This window comes from Limulus polyphemus, unplaced genomic scaffold (genome assembly GCF_000517525.1).
Source record: "Limulus polyphemus unplaced genomic scaffold, Limulus_polyphemus-2.1.2 Scaffold78, whole genome shotgun sequence".
Classification (NCBI taxonomy): domain Eukaryota; kingdom Metazoa; phylum Arthropoda; class Merostomata; order Xiphosura; family Limulidae; genus Limulus; species Limulus polyphemus.
This window is the reverse complement of record NW_013665688.1, coordinates 875,757-887,728: the sequence shown is the minus strand read 5'-3', so window position 1 is coordinate 887,728 and position 11,972 is coordinate 875,757. Positions and strand designations below refer to the sequence as shown.

Genomic DNA, 11,972 nt, shown 5'->3' with positions numbered 1-11,972 from the left:
TTGCCAGATAGATGTTCGTAACTTGGAATCCACTTAGCCTAAAATATGATTATTTTATATATAAGGGTAATAATAAGTCAAATGACAAGAAGATTAACTTTCTATCTTAATAATTCCTATATACTATTATACCTTACAACGGTGAGTATTCTGAAACAATTATACAAAATATATATTTTTAATTAAAATTATTATTCTATCCGTACGTTAAACCGTGATAAAAGAAAACTGATTACTCTGTGTGTTTGTTTTTGAATTTCGCCCAAAGCTACACGAGGGCTATCTGCGCTAGCCGTCCCTAATTTAGCAGTGTAAGACTAGAGGGAAGGCAGCTAGTCATCACCACCCACCGCCAACTTTTGGGCTACTCTTTTACCAACGAATAGTGGGATTGACCGTCACATTATAACGCCCCCACGGCTGAAAGGGCGAGCATGTTTGGTGTGACGGGGATTCGAACCCGCGACCCGCAGATTGCGAGTCGAGTGCCCTAACCACCTGGCCATGCCGGGCTACTCTGTGTGATTATTTGCAGAACAATAACTTGCATCGTTTATAAGTGACAACTTCAAAATAATTTCTTATAAACATGCTAAAGTGGAAATTATACGTAATGATTACAAAAGTCCTGAACATTATATTTATTAAAATACTAATTATTTTATAAGGTTTATGACATTAAAATTATCTCGAAATATGAAAATGCTAAAAACTGTATTCTAGTACGAAAAAAAAAAAGACTTGGTTTTAGATCTAACATAATTTTATTACTGGTACGATTGTTTAAGAAAATGTGACTGAAAAAACAGCAACAAAACACTACTAATCTCGAGTAATTCACTGAAGGAGTTTAATTACGATCGACCTGGGAAGGGGATTTCTTAATAGAAATATGATTGATGAACACTGAATGTAGATTGAACTTTACATTGCTTTTTTCACTTTTCAGAAATATTCTTGCCTGTGATTATACGATATTTCTGGCCTAGTAGTGAGGGCATTTAAACTAATAAACAAAATCAAGACTAGGTACTAGGTTTAATGTCATTTCACTACTTGTTTTTGGGCTTTCGTATAGTTTTTCGTTTATCTGTAGGATCAATCCAGAATTCATTTTACAACCAAAATACTTAAAAAGAGTTTTAGCTTATGTACACGATTGAGTGATTTTATATGTCCAAAGAGAATGTGAAAACATTCTCATCCCCCTGTTCCACAGGAAACCGAAGTTAAGCACCGGTTCCTTGTATCTATCAGGCACAAAATGAGTTTAATTTAATACTTTATATAAAGAGCCGATAAAAAAGAAGAAGAAAAAAAAACAGATAGGGCGAAATCGTTCATTTTTGAAGTAAAATACCTGGGGGAGGGGGGAAATACAATAGTAATTAGTAGGATTAATTGTTGTTATTTGTTACTCACGTGTTATTAGGGATTGTAAAACTAAGAAGATCATTGGACCCTCAAGCAACATGATACATATATGGACCCCATTGGCAATCTTCGCGTTAACACTGAAAGTTGCTTTGACTGGAAAGGTAGGATTGTTTTTCCTTAAAAGCGAATATATCTGTTTTTAATGTGGCTAAGAGAACTTTCGACTACAAATAAGAAGGCTCTTAACAAAAGGAATACAGTAAGACCATTGCTGAGGTCAAACCTGAACACGCTTCTACATGCTTTGGAGTACAATACTCGAGAAAGTCTGTTATTTTAAATATATCTCATTAGAAGTGCAGAAAATGAGCACATTTCTTTGTGGATCAAAGAGGTATTGTTATATTTAGGCAGTCTTATTATAGCTGGAACCAGGTTTTTGTAGTTCTGCAGTTTTGGGCATACATATCAAATGATACTTCAACAACGTAATCACGAACTACTCAAACGAGCTTTAAAAAATAAGATGCCACGAATAGTTTATGAACTCTATACAGAAAACAGTATTTAATTTATGGTACGTTTCATGAAAGATGCATAGTCGATATGTTTGAACAAAAATTAGCATTTATCATAACTCAATAAAATTTATTGCTACGCCACGATTTGTTAACGATGAATACTACACAATTCTATCTTTCTGTACTGAGAACTAAAGGTTTTGGCGAAGATGCAAATTCTGAAACACCAAATGTTTTCTAGCGGAAGGATTTAAATGACAGAATATGATCTAAGTATGTTGTTAGAATTCATTTAAAATATTATAAAGGCTCGGTACGTAATCATAATGACAGAATATGATCTAAGTATGTTGTTAGAATTCATTTAAAATATTATAAAGGCTCGGTACGTAATCCGAATTTTTAGAATCAAACATCATTTCAAGATTGCAAATATGTTAAAATCCTTTGCCTTCATGCAAAGTTAGTGGAATTGGTAACGCTTGCCAGTTTTACTTTGCTTGTAGCTATTGTTTGATCTTATTCTCATAGAATGTTTTCGTCAGCTTGATTGTTTTGTAATTTATTTATGACAGAGGTTATGAAAAAATCTAAACGGTGGTAAAGCTGTTGTTTATAACATGAGAAAATAGCCTGTTTATACTTTATGCAGCTTGTGAGTGACAATCTTTGCGACTGTTAACAGACCACTACGCCTCGAGAATAGAGCATAAAGTCCACAGAAACTGAAAGCAAAAATAACGATGTTGTTTCTTTTACGACTCTCTTTTTCCTTTCTTTTCTAGATCCAACATCGTTGGTCTAGGTTTCAGTAGTGTCAAGCAAAGTAAAAACTTTATCTTCTTTCCACTTCCTGAAGATGGTAGCACTGCAGCCTTGTGATTAATGGGCTGCCACTGGAGTGTATTGATCCCAGCTAGTTTTTAGGCTGCAGTTGTTGTAGACAAGAAGCCTTGAGTTCTAGATGAAAACCTTCTAAGTTTATACTTAGAATAGTAGAGTTCTACAGATGCTTTAAATGTTAATGGAATTTTTCTTTAGTTTCCTTACCTATATGCTTTTCTACAAGAAGTTTTATAAACAAACTCTGTTTCAATGTTCAGACGTCATCTGTCATAACACTGACAATCCATACTCTATCCTAAAGGAAAGAACATAAAAAAAACTATCATAAATTCGTGAGGTGGTTTAAATAAAGTAATCTACTCAATCATTTTTTTATGTTAAAACGCAAACAAAACGTTAAACCCACATTTGTGTAGAAAGATTTGTATTTGAATAAAACATAAGCTATCTTTGGTAGTAGCTCATTAGAAGGATCAAAACAGGCAAGCAATGCAAAACTATTTTAGTGGAAAGCTCGTTGAATTTACCATAATTTATGACGTGTTTATTAGATTTTCCTTAAATATTAAGTTCTGGGTCCATTTAAAACACTTTATCGTATAAAATTTGTTTATTGTTAATCCAGCTTGTGAAGTATATACAAACATCGTTGTTTATTATGAATCCAGCTTGTGAAGTATATACAAAAAATCGTTGTTTATTAATAATCCAGCATATGAATAATATACCGAATTAATCATTGTTCAATTAATAACAAACAATGATTTCTACATATACTTCACATGCTGCATTAATAACAAACAATGATTTCTACATATACTTCACATGCTGCATTAATAAACAGCATGTAAAGTATACTACCAGAAAACGCATTTTATTATTTTACTGGTTTGCCGTATGAAGGAACTGAATATTTCTTGTTAGTGCAATTATCACTGTAATCATACTTGTTTTAGCTCTCAATGTACATTTTTGTTTGTCAATTTATGCACATAAATTACTGGTAAATTTTGGTGTTTCTACTATAGTTACACTGTGAACGTTTTAGTGTTGTCATTGTAGTGGTCATTTTAATGTTATGGGAAAACAGTTTTCACTTCACACCGGCGGATGTGACGTTTAGATGAGTATGTCGTTTCGTTTCCATCCTGTCGCCATCACCTTAGTCTCTACTTTGATTGATCATTACACGTGCAGTATGAATATGTGCAGATAACCAAAGTAGACAAAAAACCTAACATATCGGGGAGTACACGGTCTGGCGATCTCTGGCAAGCTGGGACATTACCTGCTCCCTTCAAGAGGGACAAAGTTTTACTCCAGCCGCGTAGTTTCAATTTGTCCGCATTATTCCCGTGTCGGTCCGTGACTGATTAGTGTGGAAGCAATTGTATTGGATTCACACTCCCAGGCATCGGATACAAACATAGTTCCGTAACTCGGTTGTTCGTATGTGTGGCTGTATATGTTTACGAGGTCTGAACTTATCTCTAGAGACCAAATGAGAAACTACATATCAGTTGCGAGGTTTTGAACTGACAGTAAGAACTGAACGACAGCCCTAATTGTGTGCATATCATTGAGACTATATTGTCTGACGAATATAACGTATGTTGTTGAAGTTACATTCAAATATCGTTTTTAGAGTGAATTCTGCAAGAAATAAGTTTGATGTTTTAACTATAAAAAAAACAAACTTTAAGCGTGGTACCCCGCTTTGTGACGTAAGCATTTTTTAAAGAAGTACACATGTAAACTGGTACCGGGCAAGTTTTGAACCCGACGATTCATTGTTCGCGACTCATTGGTAAAAAATCGCGTTTGTTTTTGGTTTTCGCGCACAGATAAACGAGGGATATCTGATCTAGCCGTCCCTAATTTAGCAGTGAAAGACTAGAAGGAAGGCAGCTAGTCATCACCACCCACCGCCAACTCTTGGGCTACTCTTTTACCAACGAATAGTGGAATTGATTGTCACATCATAACGCCCCCATAGCTGAAAGGGCCAGCATGTTTGGTGGGACAGGGATTCGAACCCGCGACCCTGAGAGTGTGAGTCAAGTGCCTTTACCACCTGGCCATGCCGGGTCTATTCGGTCAGACAAGAGTAGTTTAAGAGTTCACGGCGGGTGCTATTGACTATCTACTTGCCCTTTATCAGTTCAAAATTAGGAACGGTTATGCATGGATAGTAATTTGTGTAATTTGCACGAAAATTCTAAAACAATCTCAAACACGGTCTTTACTGACTCTATATCTTTGTATTTGTCTGCCTCTGTCTTTATACTTTCACATTTATCTGCCTTTATCCACAATTTCTTTGTAACTGTTTTTATCTCCTCATCTCTGTCTATATGTATACTTACCCACTCTGACTTCTCGCTTTATCAATACTTTTTTCAGTCTTTATCTTCCAATTCTTTTGCCTATTATACTCAAGTTCTTTTTATTGATATTTAATGTGTATGTACACTTTATCTGTTTTTGTATAATTAATCTGAATTTAATTGTACACTTTGTCCTCATTTATTTATGTTTATATTATCTTTGTATGCGGGTACAGTGAATCGATCATCATTTAGACCTCTAGTTTTGTACTTGAAACATCATTTACACACACACACACACACACACACACATATACAGATAGAAAACTTTTAAATACAGAACTTTGAGTAAATTATTTGATAAATTACTGAACTTAATGGGTATTATTTATTCTGTTACTTAGCGCAAAACTAGGCTTAGCGTGTTAAGTTCTTTATAAACGAACCTTAAACAAAACCTCTTCAGTTATAAATATACATTCATGTTTTAATATCAGTAAATTTAATGACATTTTTCTTCTCAACAAAGTTCTAAGTAAACGAATTGTAGTGTGTTATAAGTCGTAGCGGACTAAATTACTTTTTGGCGTGAAGTATATTTTCAGCTTTTATGTGATTCTTTCTTGCATTTTCTGTTCCATGTTTGTAAATGACCTTTTTTCTGAAAATATATCTTTACACTTTAAGTTGTAGGATTGCTTTACTTTTTCACATAGTTTTATGATGTATTCTGCAGTAAAAAAAATTCTAACCTAAAGGAAAGGACTGGGCACAAGAGAGAAATAGATAGGTCACGGAGTGCCTGACATGATAATTAGTTTAATAATTCATGTGGCGCATCGGTATTAGAATTTGTACATCCAACTATATCTTGGTATTAGTTGACGCGTCCTTGACCACAGCAAAAAATATTCAGGAGACTAGCTTTTGATTAGATCAAAGTTAATATAATTCTTATTGAATTACGGATTAGTCTTCATGATTCATATGTGATTTTGATCACAGATTTGTTTTTTGGAATTTGAAGTCAGTACGGACGGATAAAGTTATTTATATTGCAAATAACGAGAAGAAAAAAAATATATAAAAATTTCAAACTAAAACTTTAGTTATGGTTTAAGACTATAGCTCTTTTGAAGGACTTCGAAAAAAAGTTTTCACATTTTGCCGTTACACTATTCCTAAATGTTTTAACAATCAGTTATATTTTGATAAAAATAACAACATAATCTTTAGAATTACGTAACAAATTTTTATCGATAAGATACAAAATTAAATGGGCACTCTAATAAACAATAACTAGCACATGAAAAATAGACAGGTATACAGCTTGAGAAGAAGAAATATCGTCGATTGTTGTTGAACTAATTCTTAGCTTCAGGTTCGCGATTACCAGAATCTCTCAAATCCTTAATTGTTCTTCTTTAGTTTGAGCTTTTGACTAAGCTAGAATTTTCATTATGCAAAGAACCTTTAGTGTAAACTATTTAATTGTAATCTGAAACCAAGAATAAATCAATAAAATTCGGTTACACCACTTCTGATCTTCAACCTGTAAGCCGCTCTTTTTTTATGTCTTTATGAAAAGCTCACAGTTAAATGGTTTAACCTTTAACCACTTAAATGCTTGAAAATTATATGCAGAAAGTAGCTAATAAGGCATAGAAAATGTATTGTCATTCACAACTATACACGATATGAATAAATGCATTTTTTATTTAAAGTTTTACGTATAATACAAAATATTGAGGTGTAATCAATCAAGACACACTACAGGACACGTGTGTTATTAACAGGAGTGATAGTTTAGCGATTTTCCACCTTCTGTAGCTCGGACTGTGGTTAATCCAAACTACAAAAATTTTCAGTGGATGTGCTCTAATGAACTCATTAAGAAATACCTGAGATATAACATCTCCAATTTTGATTTTCTTCCTTTATTTCCCTTCGCACCAAAAGTACGGAAACTTTAAAAAAACGTACTTAACTTTTATGAATTTTTTTCAAATTTGGTACACTGATAGAACTTCACAACCTACAATTAGGAGTTTCGTTTGGTGTAAATATAAGCGACATATGCAATATTATTCAACAAAAACTGCTCAAATTTGACGAAAATGTTTGCGCACGCCTACGCAAAAAGTTACATGAGCTATCGGTCTAACATTTTTACTACAGTTTCAACTAAGAATAAAAGTGGACCGTTTTTAGTTTCTTGTCATTCAGGTTAAAGACTGCTGATTTAGAGCAGCAAAACTATAGGGTGAAAAGACGTGCAGATACGTAAGTATTGGTTAGGCCAAGCAAACTAGATTAGCAGTTTCTAGCTCAAGTTTCAAAAGAATCATACGGGTGGACGGTTATTATTGATTATTCATTGTTAACTTTTCAGCACAAATTTATTAAATTTTCTGAAATTATCCTAATTAAAGAGCGTCCAGCGTCACATGATATTAGCTTAAGAAATTAACATAAATAATGATGCTTGATAAAGCAGTACCGATTGCATGGGGGTGATGACAAGAAACTGTTAATCTAAATTCCATGGCGTTACTATAAAGGAAGCTATTAACACTGCTTTAGAGAGGGAAACTACCACCAAATATTTTAAAGAATCTGGTTGATTCTGTAAAGTAAAGGTCTGTTCCGAATAACAGGGTTGCGATCCTAAAGCTAATATTGGTTACTATCGAGCGGCACTTTATTACTTACTTTGGTATGTTGGTGTGTATTGACAAAAAGCCATAATGTCTCATCAAAAATACCCTGGGTGTAAAAAAAAAAAAAATTGGTGTGGCCAAAAAGAATTCAGCGTGCGACGTAAAGGGAGGAAATCAAAATTGGCGTTTAAATTGGTAGCTACACTTATAGCATTGATAAGAATTTTGCAGCAAGTATTCATTCATCCATTTTGGGCCGCACACCTAAGGTGTTTTCGATTAGATTAATAATAACACGTCTTTACCGTACGAGCTCTGTTTTTATAGTGAAATATTTAAATATAACGAATTTCCCAAGTAGTTTCCTTTTAAAAATAACACGATGTAACTGAGTTTGTAAGTAGTGATTTTGAAAACAAATATTTCGATACAAATTCTGGTATTCTTTCCATAACATCAGAATCGTTTTCTATGAAGACGTATTCTTACTTTTCTCTATTTAATGGAAAGTACAGAGAGTAAACGGTAACACATGCAAAGTTTCTGTAGAAAATTAAATTGGAGAAGAAACTACCATGTTATGTTTGTTCTGCTTTACTATACCTTTAAACGAAGTATTTATCTAAAAACGTCAAGTGCTTCGATTAGCCTCATGAAAATGTCCACAATTATATTTTTTATTTAATAGAATTGCTTGTATCATTTTTATAAAGTGGTAAGTAGTATAATGCATGTATCATATAAATATAATGCGCATATGTTTACTACAGTGCTACTAAAATGCACACTTTCGTCAAGTTTCTATGAATGAAGCTACAGTTACTCCAAGACTCACGTTTATGAGCTTATTTTCCAGAGCTCTTGGTGATAAACCATAATTTTTAGTTAAATTATTGAATTTACTATAGAAGTATTATCGACAGGAAAATATTTAATGGTTATTTTACGCAGTTTATTCATATAGCGCTTATTAGCAGCAGATTGAAACAAACAGTATTGTATTTTTTTTTTACATTTATGATATCCATGTTAACTTTTTATTGTTAAGCACAAAGCTAAACGATGGGCTATCTGTGCTGTGCTTACCATAGGTATCGAAATTCGATTTTTAGCATTATAAATATCCGTTTTGAAATGCTCAATAGTTTCATCAGACTAATGAAAACGTTTAAAGGTTTGTGAATTAACGTAATAAAAATTTTTGTTTATTTTTTATAGAAAATTAATTTCATGATCTATAACTGCTTTTATTTATTCCGTGAGTATGTACATTTCAAAACATCTAAATGAAATAATTAGAAATTATGCAAATTCTATGCATTTACATTTTATGGATTTAGTCCCATGTGGTGTTTTAGTCTAAGTGTTTTGGAATATTTTTTTTTTTACAGTCGTCAACCTAACAAACGATTTGTATTTATATTACTCTTAGCTTTGCAGTATCCAAAATCAACTTTTTCTGCTCCCTTTGTATAAAGTGTCTCCACCTCTCCCCGATGGCTTATAATACTACAACTTGGGATTCGATACCCGTAGTGGACACATCGCAGATAGTCCATTGTGTAGCTTTGCACTTAAAAACACACAAAGAAATAAACAAAACCTCTGTATAAAATACATAATTACGTTTCTCTTTCTATAATAAATTTTACAGTAGAATGTAAAATCCGTATATTAACAATTACAATATTTGAGATTTATTTAATTTTTAATATTTCAGTATTTTGTCGTCGTTGTGCTAATGTTGGGTATCGACAGAGTTCGGCGTAGTACGAGTTCGTTTGAGAAACAACAGGTAAACCATATTTTCATGACTGGTTTGCATAGAACTGGGAGCGAAATAATAAACAAAGTTTATAAAGCAAACTACTTAGAAAACATTGCACTTTATAATACATTACGATTAATACACTTTAAAATTTGTATTACAACGTGTTAAGTAATCTCTAAGGTAAAACATGGTAAAATAAGGCATCTTACTTCACTTATTTATAGTGCAAAATAAATATTACGCTTTTCAGAACAGTATGCCAAAAATCGTTAGGTTCATAGAACAGGACTTCTTGCACCATGCAAGTTAATTGGATCAAAGCGTTTTCCCTCTCCTAGTTTATTAGCAGGCTTTTTATTTAAAAAAACATTACTCAGTTGTTTACAGCATAAACACCATATTTTCAAAATAGCTTGAGAATTAAAGGTGAGGTGTTGTGTAATATGTGACATTTAAGAAGCTTGTCTATCTTTTCATCATTTCGTTCTTTACTCGTTAAAGAAAAGAGTGCCCCTTTATACTTTTCAGAGGTTTTACAGATAGATACGTGAACATTTTAAATGCTGCAAGTAAGGGCATCTTGTAGTGTTTGTTCACTAGTATGATAGCGATAAGATACAACTCTGATGGTATTACTATGATTTTTGTTTTCCCTGAAACATCTTTTATGTTGTTACAACTTAAGGGATGTTTATTGGATTTTCTATTGCTTGACGTGTGGAGAAATATTAAAGAAAACTCACAGCATACACATTCAATTTGCGCTTTATCCTTTCGCTCAAATTAAAGTTAGTATCTTCCAGTGTTTTATCCTTTAATAGTACTTAATTGTCTTGTTTTATGATCCACCGTTACATATTTCTAAATACACATATATATATTATTGAAAATGACTAATTACACAGGCCTGCGATGATTTTATTGTCTTGAATATTTTACATGTTCTACAATAATTCCTGTACGCTGAATCAGAAAATGATATCAATTTTTCACAAAACGTCATAACGGTTTGTTTGTTTGTAGTTAAGCACAAAGCTACACAAGGGGCTATCTGTGCTCTGCCCACCACGGGTATCGAAACCCGGTTTTTAGCGTTACAAGTCCGCAGACATACCACTGTACCACTGGGGGGGCACGTCATAACAGAATACCTAAATGAAAGACCACAACCCGTAATTTTGAGACTTGCTTTCTTTTATGAATTTAAGCTTAAGCTACACAATGGACTATCTGTGTTCTGCCCACCACGGGTATCGAAACTCGGTTTCTTGCGTTGTAAGTCCACAGACATACCGCTATGCCACTGGGAGTCAGTTTGAGACTAAAAGACGTAGATTTCTTTATAAAAAAATCAGGATGAATGAGGCTGCATATTCGTTTGACATTAATGTTCTTCCCTTTTCTTCAGTTTGTATTTTTGTTAACGAACATAATAATAGAAAATGTTAATTGTGGTAAACGAAATAATAATTTGATCTAAGTAAGAGTTTTTTTTTTCTTACCGATTTGTAAAACCTCTTTACATGATAGAAAAAAAAAATTATTATTTTCGAATTCTGCATAGCTGAATTATGGAAAATATATTATTAAAACCAAAACAACTTTTATGAATTTGCAGGCCTGTGTAATTATTAATATTTTTCAATGTATTTAAATTTTTATGAATTTGGGTATTTTTCTGCAGGGTCAAAATACAATTCAAGGTTTTCATTTTACAGGTTTTAACAAGACCTTCTGCAGCTAATAAGAACTTTCCCTTCCATGTTCGGACAACGCAGGTAATTATTCACTGTAAAATTCAGCTGATTAGTTTTCCCAGATCCAAGAATTTGCTGAATGTGAGCATAACATTATGATTAATAATTATGTTTATATTTGAATAAAAGAACCATCAATAATCAAAGAGGGAAATAAAAAAACTGATAAGATCTATATGAAAAACAACACATTTATTGCAACTGGTGTTAACTAAAGATTATTAGTGTTCTCAGCAATACAATTATACATAAATGCATTTAAAAAATACATGTGATGATAATAATATTCTATTCGTTTATTAATTTCTTTTTTTATCTACAATGTAAATTTCAGTGAAGAAAATAATTTTTGTTGTTCCTAGGGTAAACAAAGGAATACTTTTGGTTAAGATATACAAAAAAAAAAGCTAGGGAGCAGAAATATGAAATCAATATGCCAATATCGAAAACATTCTGGTGACTATGCTACAGGCCTTCTGGTCAATAAAATAAAAGTTTTCGGTTTATAATATCAAAACGAGCTGTATAAAAAAATACTATACGGACATGAGAGAAATACACCCAATATTTTTTTTGATGAACTACAGGAAGAAAATCTTTTGTTTGTTTCGAATATTCGCGCAAAGCTACACAAAGGCTCCATCCGCGTTGGGCCCGGCATGGCCAAGTGGTTAAGGCACTCGACTCGCAATCTGAGGGTCGCGGGTTCGAAT

General features: G+C 32.9%; 1 protein-coding gene across 1 annotated transcript in view; it reads right to left on the bottom strand.

Annotated features, from left to right (window-relative positions):
• Positions 1-1,377: 1,377 nt before the first annotated feature.
• LOC111087846 overlaps positions 1,378-11,972 on the bottom strand; it is a 229,712-nt gene continuing 219,117 nt past the window's right edge. Inside the window, exon 5 of the transcript XR_002612472.1 lies at positions 1,378-3,039. The gene's annotated coding sequence lies outside the window, so the exon portion shown is untranslated. The remainder of the gene's footprint in view (positions 3,040-11,972) is intronic.